Source organism: Leopardus geoffroyi, chromosome A3 (assembly GCF_018350155.1).
Source record: "Leopardus geoffroyi isolate Oge1 chromosome A3, O.geoffroyi_Oge1_pat1.0, whole genome shotgun sequence".
Taxonomy (NCBI): Eukaryota; Metazoa; Chordata; class Mammalia; order Carnivora; family Felidae; genus Leopardus; species Leopardus geoffroyi.
In genome coordinates, this window is record NC_059336.1 from 133,030,303 (window position 1) to 133,045,732 (window position 15,430).

The window sequence follows — 15,430 nt, forward strand, 5'->3', positions numbered from 1 at the left end:
GGCTCCGAGCCATCAGCACAGAGCCCGATGCGGGGCTTGAACCCACGAGCCGTGAGATCCTGACCTGAGCCGAAGTCGGACGCTCAACGGACGGAGTCACCAGGCGCCCCGCCGAGAGGCCCGCCGCCCATGAGTGTCGTCAGACAGGCCTGGGTCTGCATCTCACTGGGCCTCTTACCAGCTGGTCACATCATGAGCTCCCGACCTCCTTCTCGCCTGTGCGGTAAGATTGGCGGTGGAGTCTCCCTCCCAGGAGGGTGCAGGCCTGGGGACATAAACACCTCAGCAAAGGGTCATGGTGCAGCCATAGCTCATGCCATGTGCTATGACAAGGGGGCAGTGAGAAGGGCCAGGCCCGGGAGCCAAAGGGCTCTGAGCCACCACCACCGGCAGCGGGACCTTGGGCGCGTCACTTAGCCTCTCCGAGCGTCCGTTTGCCCATCTATACAATGAAGACGGTATTCCCTCCTTGTCCCTACCCCGGAGGGCTCCTTCAACGATCAACACTAATAATTGTCCCTCCACGTTACCCAGGACGTTACCCAAAGCTTACGATTTATGCGCTCACGGGTAACCCCACCGATTCTCACCGCACCTCTGTGTCTGGACCGCAAGCGCCGCTCCCCAGGACGAGGGCAGTGGGGCTCAGTCCCATCCCACACACCCCTCGCTCACTCTCCCTGCTTCCGTCCTCGGCTGCACGTCCTTACCCAGCGTATCAGCTTCCCGGGGCTGCCTTAACAAAGCGCCACAAACTGGGGGGCTTTGAAGCCCCGAGAGGCATTGTCTCACCATTCTGGAAGCCAGAAATGCAAAACCAAGCTTTCGGCAGGGCAGGGCCGCGCTCCCTGCAGGAGAGGCTCCTCCCTGCCTCCTCCAGCTCCTGGTGGCCCCTGGTGCTCCTGGGCTGTGGTTACCGCCTGCCAACGTCTGCCTCTGTCTTCACGTGGCCGTCCCTCTCTGTGACCGTGTTTCTCCCCTCCTCCCATAAGGACACCAGTCACTTTGGATTAGGGTCCTATTCCAGGACGACCTTCATCTGACCTTGATCACATCGGCAACAACCCAATTTCCAAACAAAGTCGCTGGGGTTGGGACTTCAACATATCCTCGGGAGGGGACCCAAATAAGCCCTTGGAAACTTTGGATCCCAGGGACATCCCCAGTCCCCTGGGCAAGGCCCTCGCACTCTGGTCCTCAGGCTGAGGACAGCAATCCATTTCCTGCTGCCTCTGAGGAGGCGACGGATGTCCCTTTGAGCCACAAGGGCACATGGAAGAGGGCAGGGAGACTGGGCTTTGGGTCCCTACTTTGCCACCCACTAGCTAAAGACATCAGCGGGGTCCGAGCCTCTGGCTCTGGGCAGCGAGACGGGGACAGCGACACCTGCTGTTGAGCATGGAAAGACCCAGTGAATCTGGGGACCTGGCAGGTGCCTCGCCCACGGGATGCCTGAGACACAGAGCTGCGCCCCTTCCCTCCCCTCCTACAGGATTGGGACCCCCCACCCCAGAAGGGCATAGCCTCCCCGTTTGGGCCTCCATCATTCTCACTACCTCGTGCGAGGCCAGCCCCCGCAAGGGCGGTTTATTTCCCCCACGAGCCCCGCCGCGGTCATAAGGGGGCTGGTTCAAGCTAGGCCTCCTGAGGCGTGTCGGAGCAAAGCCGCCTTTATTAAATGCTTCTCCACTCAATTAGGGTTTCCTATGAAACAGAACATTTTATTAAAAGACTTGAAGATAAATTATTACCGACCACTAATGATTATATTTAAAGGAGCGATACATAATTTAGAGCAGGGTTTAAAGAAGTTAACATACCTAGTGTATTTTTAGTTGGAACACTTTTGGTTGCTAATGGCAGAACTCCGCACCAGCAAAGCTGCAACAGAAAAGGGAACGTATTGCCTCGCGATGCTAAGAAGTCCAGGGGAGGGATGGGGGGCGGTTTGCGGGGGTGTGGATTCAGACACAGTTGGATTAGGGGCTCCAACGAGGGATGTCCTTAGGTTGGTCATTGTCAGGTGCTTTTGTTGTTTAGCACGGAGCCCGCGAGATGGTAAAGGCGTCCACGGGCACCTCCAGCCTTTCACGCTCCCCCTCCACAACCCAGGGGAAGGACGGGCCTTGTCCCCAGTCGCTCCAGCAGAGGGGACGGCTCCCCGGCTTGGGTCCCTCCCGTGCCCACCCAGGGAATGGGAGCTATAGGTGGCCAGACCTGGTTCCAATGCCCGCCTCAGGGCAAGAGGGCAGGGAGCCCACTCTGAACCGAGTCTGAAGGCTGCGGGCGGATAAGGATCGGGTACCCCAAAAAGGGAGAGGGTCCGGTGGCACTAAGAATGCCTTTCCCCTGGGCCCTGGATGCGGACGCCTTCAGTGACTCTTCCTTCGCTGCTCCCCCCAGCCCCAGATTTATCTCGGGTGGGAGTCAAGTACACCGGCTGAGCCATAGTCCACTGAATTCCTGGAAGCCCAATGGCCTGCAGGAGGGCTCCACCTCGCGTGGTTGTACAAACATCACCAGCTCTGCTGACCCCCGGCCCGCGAGGATGGCAGGGGCTGGGCCCAGCGTGTGCCTGTCAGCACGCTTTCTCCCACCTCCTCCCCCCCACGGCCTCAATCAGTGTCCCCACCATCAACTCCGCCGGGCCCCCTCTGTGACACCGGCTTCCGCCTGAAACGCACCTGATTGCATCTCAGAAGGGGCCACTCATTTTTATCCCTTTATAACTAATGCGAGGTGCCCCATCACCATGGCAACCCTGGGCCCCCAGCCTCATTTCCCTGCGTGGGGATGACTCATAGCGTCCGAAGTTATTCTGGGGCAGAGCTGGAGGGTGAGACGTAACCACAGCCTCCCTGACCCTTTCTCCAGTCTCACGATGCTTCACGGCCTGCTCCCTCCTGTCTGTCCCCCGCATCGCAGTCCCTCTCATCGCGCCCGGGAGGCAGGCAGGGGCAGCCTTGTCACAACCATTTTATGGAGGACAAAAGGCCCATGACTGAGCCACAGAATCTCTAACCCCTCTTGCGGCGGAGTGAGCTCTGTCCTGCAGTCGGTCGCGTCAGAGGGAAGTGTCACCTGCACTGATGACCAACGGGGTGGTGCATTTCTTGACTCTCCCTGAGCCTCACCTGGAAAACGAGGATAATCCCTGAAACCCCAGGGTGGCTCGAAAGATGAGGCGAGGTATCAGTTGGGAGCATCAGCTGTAAAGGGCTGGCACCTCAAAGGGGTCGTCACCATCCTCCTCGTCGACATCCCGATTAACAGCCTCTCCTCGGACGGAGGCCACAGGTGACAGCCAGCCTCCCACCGGCCAGGCCGAGCAGGTGACTGGAGACACGGGGCCCCACACAGGCCCGAATCTGCCCAGCACTGACAGCTGAATTCCTGCGGGAGAAAGAGAGGCCTGCACCACGATCCCCGGAACAGGAGCGAGCACGGCCGCCCAGCAGCTGCTCCGGGGTTCAAGAGCGTAAGTGCTTCAGGCCGCCTCACAGCTCAGGGAGCAGAGCAGAGTCATTACTGGAAATGATAGGCGCTGGTTGATTGAGGGCCTTCTTCTCCACCAAACCTGAAATTACTTTCGCTATTGATGGGGGCCTAATGGGAAAAGGGAAACCAAAACAACAACAACAACAACCCCGCGGGGAGCCGGGCCGGGTCCCCGGAGGCGCCCACGGCCTAGGATGCCCTTCTCTCTGCCCTCCATCCCGTCTGCACTGCCTGCTGGGGTCGGGGGCGCCCAGAGGGGGGCGTGTCCCGGGGTTCAACGGACAGCAGGTGCGTGATAAGATACGGTGGATGCTTGCTGGGTTATTAACGAATCGGCCGGTCTTCCCCGCAGATATTTGGTCCCAGAACCTGTCGTCCTCCCTCCACCTGCCCCCTGGGGGGCACTGGCTGTGCTGCCCGGTTGCTCTGCTTTCTAGTAGGTTCCATGCTCCAAGATTCCCCACCCAAGCACAGTTGTCTTTTGTTTTTACTGTGCTAAAGTATGTCTGACATGAAACTGACCATCTTAATCATTTTTAAGTGCACACTCAGTGGCGTTCAGGGCATTCACATGGTTGTACAACCCATCCGTCTCCTGAGCACCTCTGTCTTCCCGAACCGAAAGTCTGTCCCCCTCCCGGAGGAGACAGCAGGAAGGGAGGAGGTAACAACCCTTCCCCCTCCCCCAGCCCCTGGCAACCACACTTCTAGTCTCTGTCTCTGTGCACGTGGCTCCTCTAGGAGCGACATACAAGTAGAATCGTGCAGCATTTGTCTTTTTGCGACCGGCTCGTTTCACTGAGCGTGATGCCCTCAAGGTTCCTCCATGTTAGCAGGTGTTAAGATGTCCTTTCTCTCTGCGGCTGGGTAATGTCCCACGTATGTTGCACGTATTGATTATCCACTCGCCCACCGACGACACTGGCGTTGCTTGAACCTCTGGGCCGCCGTGGGCGATGCTGCTAAGTCCTCACCAGCGCCCCCCCCCCCCCCAGCTCCCCGCTCCCGCCCTAGACAGCCGCGTCCTTCCCCGGTGCTTCCAGAGGAATGGCCTGGCATTGCCTCTGCTCGCGCAGGCCACAATCTCCTCTTCAAACTGCCAAACCTCTTGCCACCAGCAGGATGCCCCTCTCACTCTGCTGATCTGCAAAACCCGTAATTATCCCGAATCTGGCCGCCTTTCCCCGATGTGAACAATGGCTTACTAGGAACATCAGCGCAAACGGCTCACAGGGCCTAATCGCTACTCTCCACTGAAGCCCGTGCCTGACACAGCCCGGCCTCGGCCCTGCCGTGCGGAGGTGGAGGCCGTGCTTGGGGCGCACCAGGAAGAGGGCTGGCTCCTTCCAGGGGAGGACAGGGTTTCCCCCGAAGGAAAACGCGGCTCGTCACATGATGCCAAGTCCCTCTAACGGCCAGAGGGGAGGCCGCCCCCTCTAAAGACTAGCCCCCTGAAGATAATGCCCGTAACCGGCTCAGCCGGGAGGAGGCACAAGGAAGTGTGGTCAGAGTTCTGGCCAGATGGACTGAGATGGGGTCCTATCCCTGCCGCCCCCTAGCTGTGTGACCTTGAGTAAGTCACTCGACCTCTCTGAGCTTCACTTTCCTCACCCGTGAAATCAACAGTAACAGTGCCTCTCTCTTTGAGGCGCCTGGGGGGCTCCGTCGGTTAAGCGTCCGACTTTGGCTCAGGTCATGATCTTACAGTTCGTGGGTTCGAGTATCGCGTCGGGTTCTGTGCTGACGGCTCAGAGCCTGGAGCCGGCTTCGGATTCTGTGTCTCCCTCGCTCTCTGCCCCTCCCCCACTCACGCGCGCCCTCTCTCGCGCTCTCTCTCTCTCTCTCTCTCAAAAATAAACATTAAGGGGGCGCCTGGGTGGCTCAGTCGGTTAAGCGTCCGACTTCAGCCCAGGTCACGATCTCGCGGTCCGTGAGTTCGAGCCCCGCGTCGGGCTCTGGGCTGATGGCTCAGAGCCTGGAGCCTGTTTCCGATTCTGTGTCTCCCTCTCTCTCTGCCCCTCCCCCGTTCATGCTCTGTCTCTCTCTGTCCCCAAAATAAAGAAACGTTGAAAAAATAAATAAATAAACATTAGGAAAAAAAATTTTTTTTAAAAGTACCTCTTTCTTAGGGTTTTGTGAAGTCTCATCACAGAGGCTTCCGCCCAAAAAGTTTCCGCTGGGGTCTGACACGTGCTCTCCATCAGGAGACGGATGGACGTGGGTTCAAATCCCAGCTCGGACACTCACCACCGCTGGGGTGCTCGGCCTCAAACTTCTCGGTGTCTTACCTGCCTCCTCTGTAAACAGGAATACGGCACCATTTTGTCACATTTTCGCAAGGAGGACGTGACAGGGCGTGACATGATGTGAAGAACCAAGGGAATGGCAGCCTAAGGGGTCGCAAACGGTGGGTCGGTCTGGGAGACACCCCACCCCCAACACACTTACACGGGAGGGGGTCAGTGCTTAGCGAGGCTCAACCCTAAGGGGAGGGAGGGCCAGTGCAGCTGGGAGGGCCACCCAGCGTGGCTGACACCAGGATCTGAAGAGCACCGGAGGGGGACATCCAGGGCGGGGGGGGGGGGGGGGGGGTGCCGAGGCTGTGCCCGGTGCCCGCACTCCTCAGCCTGGCAGTTCCTCAAGCCGCCGCAGGCCGAGGTCCCCAGAGGAGCGCTCTCTGGAGGAGAAGCTTCCAGACCCACAGGGTGCCAGCAGCATGCGGCATGGCTGGCTCTGTCAGGTCCCGCCCTCTCCATCTGGCCGGGGGTGGCCCGGAGTGGCAGGCAGCTCTGGGCTGGGCACTCCCAGGGTGGAAGCCTCTTCCAGAACAGGCACGCCCATGTGGGTGCCTGGCTTCAGACCAGGAAGACGCTGGGCTCAGTCATTCCGTGCTCTGAGGAGGGGGCATGTGAGAGCGAGTAAGATGCAGCCCCGACTCGGCAAGCTCCCAGTCTGACGGGGGAGGCAGGCCCAGACTGATGGTGGCATTAAAGGACAATTCAGTGTCTGATGGGACAGGGTAGCAAAGGGGACAGGGAGGGCCCCGCCCCAGCCTAGAGGTCCTGGGGGCTTCCTGGGGCGGACTTGGAAGAAAGAAAACAAAGCGGCCGGTTACCAAGTTAAAAGAGGGCAGGAGGGTGAGGGGCTCTCGTGGGCTGGTCAGGGCATGGCACCTGCGAGCTCACCTCAAAGCCAGTCGGCACCAAGGCTCAGATTCTGCTGGGCCCTGCCTCCCGGGCACGCCAGCCCGACTGGTGTCACCAGTCACCAGACCCAGGCTGCAGAAGCATAGGGAGGCGTACGATCCCCAGGGAAGCAGTCCCAGCGCCGGGGGGAGGACACTGAGGAGACTGGCTTTGAGTTGCGTAAAGGTCACACCCTCCGGGGACAGCGGCCTCCCAGCTCTGCGCCCCAGCCGGGCCCGGGCGGTCACACACAGGCCAGATGTGCGGTGGCAGAGAGAGGCCGCCGCTGGGCCCTGCTCCCTCGGCGTCACGGGGCTCAAAGCAGAATGTGCTTGTTTCCTCCTGGCCCCAGCTGCCATGGAGACTCGGGCCAAGGGATGCTCTCTTTTCCGGCAGAATCTTGCTCCCGTTCGGCCTTCTAGCTGCTGAGTCGGGATCTGCCTGCCTGCAGACCCGGGAGATCCCAGAACTTCCCTTTCATCTTTATTTCCAACCCCTCCCGGGGCTCCTGGGGGGCAACTCCACACCCAGGGGTCCGGCTTCAAAGAGGGGCGAGCAGGAGAGGAGGGAGGGCCCCGCTCCGGGAGGCAAGGGCTCAAAAAAATGCCATGATTCATCATCCCCGAGCATGAGCCATCATAAATAATGGAACAAATTCGGACGTGGTGATGCAGTGTGTCGAAATATAGAAAGGCCATTTAGTATTGGTGACAAAATTAGATGAAAGGCTTCACTCCTTCGGATGAAGAAGCAGACAGAGTGGTGCTCGGAGAGAGGACAGGGGACCAACACCTCGCCACGTGAACCGGTGTGACTGGTGGCCCACCCCCCCCCCCCCCCCGCAGTCCGCTCTGCTATAAGACGAGGCATTGGTGCGCGGTATGCACCCAAGACACGTCAGGCAGCCGGAATGCGCCTTAGGAAAACAATGGTTTCCCTGGGAAATCAGGAGTTAAGAGCTGGAGTGTTTCCGATTTGCAGTAAAACACTCTTTTCCCTGCAGGAATTTAAATAATTTAAATGTGTTCTATAAAAGCATTTCCAGCGGCAGTCCAGAGAAAGCAAACTGATTGATCAAACCTCACCCAAAACCGAAACAAACCAAAACAGACCTGCCTCTCATGTACACTTTCCAAGCCACTCGCTGAGGAGCCCCTGGCGTTTTTGGCCACCGTGTTGCAATTTTGCTCTAAGCGCAATTGAAGCAAAAAGTCCTTGGGGCAAAAGATTCCTCTAAGCTTCCATGTGTCTGGGGGCTTTTTAAGCCACAGCCTCCCCCCCCCACCCCAACACCAGGCAGTAGATACAGTAACTGTCAGAGAAAACCCCTTCATAGTCCCTAACGAATCGATCTTGTTATATTCAGTTTGCCCCGGGAAATTCGCACTGGGAAAGAAATACTGGGTACGTATAAGAACGGCATTCTTCACTTGCTTCCAGAATCCAACACAGGATTTCTCTGAACTAATGCCATGAGATGAAACACACACACACATGTGCTTGTGCACGCGCGCGCGCACACACACACACATGCACACATCTGCAAACACACACAATCCCCCTCTTTGGCTATGCTTGAGATACACCACAGATAGTACTCCTCCCCTGGCAATTTACAATGCATTTCAACATTTTCAAGGCCCTGAGAAGTCCTGCAATAAGGAAACCTGCCTCACTTGGTTTCACCCAGTGTTTCATGAACTTGATTAACCAGGGAGTCTTTTTCAAAAATCAATACCTATTAATATATGGAGACACCCATATGTCACAGGACACGTTTGGAAGTACTCGCGTGGAGGAAAGAAAAGCCCGGCGTCTGCGTCGGCTGTTTGGGTTTCAGAGGACCTTCCCTCCTCTCACAGACGAGGAAACCAAAGCTCCAAGAAACGGAGTATGTTATCCCAGGCCGCGCAAAAAGAGAGGACTTCTGAGAGAATTCAACAGAAATTTCAATTACATGCAGCAGTAATTGTCCAGCACCACATTGCTGTCTGGAAATGTCCTGCCCGTTGATCTCTGCCCTCCTGCCACTCTCCGGTGTGATTCCTTCTCTCCCAGACCTGTGGCGTCTCTCGGGGATAATGACGCAGGCGCACACGGAAGGCCCTGGCCTGTTCCCGCACAGCAAGGGCGTCCCTTTCCACTTGGATTCCAAGCAGCAGGTACATCTTCCTGGGCCCTGCAGCGAAGAGGCCCCACGGGAACCCAGCCTGCCCTGGAGACCCTGCGTCGGACCCCAGACATAAGCAAAGACGGAGGAACCCCCCCCCCCGTTATGAGTAATAAGAACCCGAAGCTAAAGGCGATGATGTGTCCTTCACAGACCGTATGGTGAGAGGCAGCGAGCTGCGGAGACACCCACAGAAGGCCTGCACTGGACCGAGCGCGACCTTCAGGCACATTGGCTAAGGGAGTTCACCTGCCTCCGAGACAGAAGCAGCCAGGATGGCTCGCCACTCACCTGCACTGAAACGCACAGCACCTCCCTATGATGTCAAATTCGCAGCCAGAGTTCATTGAGGGAGGGGCTGCCTCTCTGTTCTATGTCCTCCCAGGAGGGGGGGGGGGAATCCCTCCATCTAGGAAACAGGAACTGGTGCCACACTGATCCCAGGCCAGCAACCCAGGCCACCAGCCTTGGTGGCCCACCGTACTGCCCCTTGACCCAGACAGCCAGTGCCCCTCCTGCTCTGGGTCTCCTCCAGCCATGCAGGGGCTGAGGCTGAGGCCACTCCGAGCCTGTGCCCCCGTCCCCTCCAGACCTCTGCCCCACCCCGGGCACCCCGTCCAGACAGGGCTGTGAAGGAAGGGTGGTGGGAGCAGATGGGGGGGGGGGGTGCCGCCTGGGGGCCACAGGTGTGCGTGAGGCCCCCGGTTTGGGGTGGACCCGGGCCCGGGGTGATTTTCAAAACCAGGAAACAGAATTGGAATCGCTTCATTTCTGTCACTCATGCAATCACTGAGAGTTTCATTTTGCATAAAGGTGTAAAAGAATTGAACAGAGCACAAACTGCAAGGTGTAATGTTTTGTGTGCAAAGTACAATATTGAGTTCAGCTCAGCATCGCGGGCACCGCCCAGCCCCCCACCCCCGCCCTTGCCCCTTCCCAAAGGTAAACATTTACCCTTCTTTCCTTTTTTTTTTTAAGATTTTTTTAAAAAAGTTTATTTATTTATTTTGAGAGTGAGGGAGCAGGGGAGAGGCAGAGAGGGAGGGAAAGGGAGAATCCCCAGCAGGTTCCACGCTGTGAGCACAGAGCCCGCCTCGGGGCTCAAACTCACGAATTGAGCGATCCTGACCTGAGCTGAAATCGAGAGTCGGGTGCATACCCGACTGAGCCACCCAGGCGCCCCTGTCCTTATTTCTACCAGGACAGACCACGGTTGCCTTTTTTAATTATTATTATTATTTATCATTCTAATTTTATGAGGCTATTCTGAAACGGTGTAATTAACATGGCTGGAGAACTGATCCGACGGTGACCAGCTGTATCACTTCCGGTTCTGGGCCGTCGTGATCGCTGCTGCCGGGAACACTTTGCACATGTGTTCGGGTGACCTTAGGTCTGCATACTTGTCGAATGACACCCAGGGCTGTCTCGCCGCATTAGGGGCCGCTCACAGCTTGACATACACGGCCAGCGACGCCCTCCCGCCGTGAGGGAGAGTAAGGGTTGTTCATCTCCCAGCTCTTGCGACGGGCGATGTGTAACCTCAGCTGCTCTCGCGGGTGTGGTCGTGACCGCGGCGTGGCTTTAATGTCTGTTTCCCAGTGAGTAACAAAGTCGAGCACTCTTACGGGTTTATGAGTCACGTGCACATGCCCTGTTGTAAAGAGCCTGTTCAATTTTGTCTGTTGGCTTGTCCGTCTTCCTGATTTGAAGACGGTCTTCGTATATTCGGATTTCAAGTCTTAAATGCACGTATGGTAAATGTCTCCTCCCGCTTCGGTTTGCATTCTCGCTCTCTGAACGGTGTCTTTTGTGGAACAGACGTGCTTAATTTTAACGTAGTCCGATTTATCACTGCTGCTTCTGTGGTGAGTGCGTTCTGTGTCTTGTTTAAGAAATATTTGCCTGCCTCACGGTCATGAAGATATTCTCCGGTGCTTCTTTTCAGAGACTTCATTATTTTGCTCTGAAATGGGTAGCTACCATCCACCTGAGACGGGTGTTTGTGTGGGGATCAAAATTCACTTTTTTTCCATATGAAGATCCAGTTAACCCAACACCTTTCACGGGAAAGACCATCCTTTCCCCCCATCACACGACGCTTACACCTTTGCTAAAAATCAAGGGACGCTGCACGTGCAGGTTGCTTCTGGATTCCCTATTCCGCTCCACTGGTCTATTTGTCCAGCCTTGGCAATCACCATACTGTCTTGATTGCCGGGGCATCATAATAAGTCATGGGATCTGGCAGTATAGACCCTCCAGTTCTGTTCTCCCTTGTTAAAGTGATCTAGGTTTTCTTGACCCATTGCATTTCCATGTAAATTTTAGAATCAACCTGTCCGTTTTCCACACACACACACACACACACACCCTCCCCGGTACTGCTTTTCAGGTCTATCCGAGTTGTCCTGTGAACATCATGTCTGTGACTTCTAACTGTTGCAGGGTGTGGGTATCAGTCATTGACGAGGCAGGAAACGGAAACCCCTCTAACTAATTCAAGCAAAGAGGAATTGAATTCAAAGAGGAATCATGGAGAGGAGAAGAGGGGGTGTGGCCCGGAGACCAGGGAGCTGCTACAGTTCCAGGCTGCGGGCGCAGAGGGCAGGGGTGCTACATACGCATACGGAAGCCATCAGCCCCCCGGGCTGGGACCACAGCCCGAGCTCCCCTCGATGCCCAGAGCGACCACCAGGAAGCCAGGGATCACACCTTTGCCCACTGTTGTGGTTGAATATGTCCCCACAAAATTAGTATGTGGAAATCCTAACCCCAAGGACCTGAGAACGTGAGACCTTGATCATTGCCAATGCCATTAGTTAGGGTGGGGTCCTACCGGAGCAGGTGTCCTTATAAAAGGGGAAATGTGGACACACAGACGTGAAGATGAAGACAGAGATCCTCAAGCCAGCAAGGGCCAAAGATCGCCAACGGGCCACCAGAAGCTAGCGGGGAGCTCTGGAACGTCTCCCTCACAGATTCAGAAGGAACAAACCCTGCCTGGACCTCCGGCCTCCGGAGCTGTGAGACGATAGACGCCTACGGACTAAGCCCCCATCTAAGCCCATCTGTGGCGCTTTGTCACGGAGGCCTCGGGTAACTAACACACCCCGCTTCTAATCTGGTGCCCGGGCCTCCCGTTGGATGACTCTACCTGGGACCCGGCTCGCGAGGGAGGCTGGGACCTGGGACAGGTAGCTGAGGCTTCCAGACCCGGAAGCACAGAGAGAATAGAGAAGACGGAGAGCAGGAGACAACTATCGGGTCCCCGTCCCCAGGTGCCGCCTGTCCATCTACCCCTGCGGAGGACACCAGCGCTCTGATGGGCACCCTCTGTCGTGGCTCCTGGGTTCCCTGTAAGAATTTTGGTATTTGTGTCAAGGGGAGGAATTTCTGTAATGCCTCTGTCAGGTGTCTGCCTCTATGCCCTCAGAGCCCAGAATAGGGCCCGGCACGGGTAACAGGTGCTCAGTAAATATCTGTCGGGCGAATAAACGCTGTCTCTTCCCCACACCTTGAAACAGAGCAGGCTCACCCAAGCCTGGACTGAAGGACAAAGCCAGCTCTGAGTAGGCCTCGCACTGGGGGGTCAGCAGGCTGTCCTAGAGCTCGCCCGCCTAACCTCTCACTTACAGTCCCCTTGGGCCTCTGATCGCCGGCCCAGAGCAGCTCTCCTCACAGCCCATGCCCTTCAACCCAGTGGGGAGGACGGACTGGAGGGGCAGGCCCAGAGCCGGGGAGAGCAGCCCCGCAGGATACAGCAGGCGAAGGAGGTCTCTGGTGGGAGAGGTGCCAGGGCACTTGAACGGGTACTTGTTGGAAGTGGGTGGGGCACAGAGGCATCAGGGCTGCTGCTCGGGTCTGTGGCTCGGGTCCTGAGATGAAGACAGCCGGTGGGGCAGTTGGCTGGGGGTCAGCTGAGTCTGAGCGGCCTCTGGAACACCGACCACCCCCAGGCAGCCGGATACACGGCTCTGCAGCTCTGGGGGGGGGGGGGGAACGAAGGTCACAAGTGAAAACCCCTATGAAAATATTTTTGTTCACCAACATTAAACATTGAAGCAGCTCATGATACAAAGAGAGAATCAATAACCTTTTACGCATCTTAAATTAACCAAGATGAGTGCTGGGAGACGCTTGCAGAAGGAATTAGGCTCTGTTGCAAGTGCCAGGTGTATACGAAGCGTGTTTTTGTGTGTCTGTTCGTCTGCTCACATGTTCGATGCCTTAATGATTTTATGACTCAGAGTTATTTATTCCTGCCTCCTGGGCCTCACCACAGTCCCAGAAACAGAGAGAGTTGCACAGTTTCAAGCGGGGAGAGGCTCCCGTTGGCTTTTATTTAACCTGCTTGGCAGAGCTGAGCGGGGGCCCCTCTGCCCGCCCCTCCCCTGGGGAGCTGGGTGGTCTCAGCTCCGCTCGGAGACCCTCCTGCCCGAACACCTGCCATCCACCCGCACTCGCTTCCCCTGTCCCCGTCTCCCCCCGCACTGTACTGCAGAAGGCTGCAGTTCGAGCTCTCCTGAGTTTCTCCTCCCTTTTCTTTTCCCAATTCCCAATTCCTTTTTTCAGTTTCTCCCCGTTGCACAGACTCGCAGTCCATTTACACAAGACCCAGGGGGCTCAGGATGTGAAGAAGCGAATCTGCATATTCCAGAATTTCACATGAGGGGGATCGCAGGACGGAAGGCGTCATTCACCGATTCATAAACCCAACAACTCTTTGGTGAATTTCACTGTGTATCCATGGTTGTATTCGTCCCGGAGATATACTGGCAGGAAAAAAAAAAAAAAAAAAAAAAAAAAACACAGAAAAACAAAAAAAAAAAAACAGAGGCAGGCTTTTACCTATTGGGACTGTAAGTCCAGTGGGGGCGCCACACCATAATTAATTACACAAAATAAATGTGCACATTGTTCTGGTGACAAGTGTCCCAGATGAGGATGCCATGGTTCTAGGAGTGCATTTAAGGGGGGAGAGCCGACGTCAGCAGGGAAATCAAGGCAGACTTCCTGGAGGCAGTGCCAGTTAAACTTCCTGCCGAAGCCCCTCTTCTTCTTTCTAAAGCACATGTTGGGGCTCATCTAGAGAGGGTCTCCTCGTAACGACTACTCTCAGTTTTTATCAGAAAATACTTCTATCTGCCGTCGTCCTTGAAGAACATGTTGGCCGGCTGCCGGATTCTAATTGGCTTTGATTTCCTTGCAGCAACATGCCTTCCGCGACGGCTGTTGAGAAGTCAGCTGCGAACCTGGTTGCTGTCGTTCGAGGGCATCCGCCTTGTGATACCAGCTGCTTCCACAATCTTCTCGCTGTCTTCGGTGTTCCGCGCTTTCGCCGCGACGTACCCGGGTGTGGATTTCTGCTCGTCCGCCCTTGCCTTTTTATTTCCCTTTTATATTATTCACGTACTGCATTCTAGCTACCTTCTTTTCATGTGTCTTTTAGGGCAGAAAAGCATCCCAAGCTGGGTCTCCCCGCTTTACTCTTGCACATATCAATAGAGGTCAACTTATAAATCAAGCTGTTACAAGCGATCTTATCAAGTCTTTTCTTATGAACGTGTGTTTTTATTTCTCCCGGATCTTTATCCAGCACTTCCGGGTCGCAGGTTAGACGCGTGTGCCTTTGAGAGACATTCCCCATGTATCAAATGCCTTCTGTTCATCATACACACTGTCCTGTTCTGGAAAATGCAAGGCACATGTGCCACTTTCCCTCTTCCTGCCTCACTCCCCGAGAAGGTAGGACATGAAAAGTAAAAACAAAACAAAAGCAAAACCGAAACAAAACAGATACACTTCTGGCCTAAGTCCACGGCACAGGAGGGACAGGAGAAGCTAATCACCATGTCAGACTGAAGCATGGGACAGTATGGGTGGGCCAGCCCCTAGAGTCACAGCCACGAGAGAACTCTGGGTTTGGCCACACAGCTGTTCCGAGCTAGGAAAGGAAGATTCGGCAGAATACACTGAGGGCAGCGACTGGAGGGAGCCGAAGCCCCATTCCGTGTCCATGCGCTGCCTCGCGGACTGTTCCATAACCGCCAATTCTGAGCCCCTCCTCATGGCCCTGGCCTCAGCCCCGAACCCCATGCTCTCCCACTACTCTTATCTCCTCCCGTCCAGGTCTGCCTCCTGGCCACCGGCCTGAGCTTGTCGGGACAAGAGCCAAGACTCGAGACTCAAAGGAACAGAGACACCAGAGGGAAGGCAAGGACAGAGGCGCCACGGAGAGGGGTTTGCAGAAGCAAGCTCACTGCTCTGGAAGCAGACAACACGGGCTGCCTCTGGCCACTAGATCCGGCGCTGCTCAGGCGACGCGTCATCCTCCAGGGGACATCCCTCTGCCTCCTGGCAGATCTGCCCTGGCTGCCCAAGATCTGCCCTGGCTGGCCTCGGCAAGGCCTGTGAACGTTAGCGGCATGTGGTGACATCTCTGATCTCACCAAGAGGGGTTGGGACCTCTGTTTCTAGCACTACGCGCTCTGGAATAGGAAAGAGGGCCCTCGGGTCTGACTTCCGGCCACAGACGGGCACCCGTATGGAACAGCTCGGAAGCAGGGCAGCAATG

General features: G+C 56.2%; 1 long non-coding RNA gene across 1 annotated transcript; it reads left to right on the forward strand.

Annotated features, from left to right (window-relative positions):
* The first annotated feature begins 11,700 nt into the window (after positions 1 to 11,700).
* On the forward strand, positions 11,701 to 14,394 carry LOC123579784. The gene is made up of 2 exons (XR_006702950.1): positions 11,701 to 12,212; positions 14,066 to 14,394. It is a non-coding gene; the product is annotated as an uncharacterized LOC123579784 (long non-coding RNA).
* The last annotated feature ends 1,036 nt before the right edge of the window (positions 14,395 to 15,430 follow it).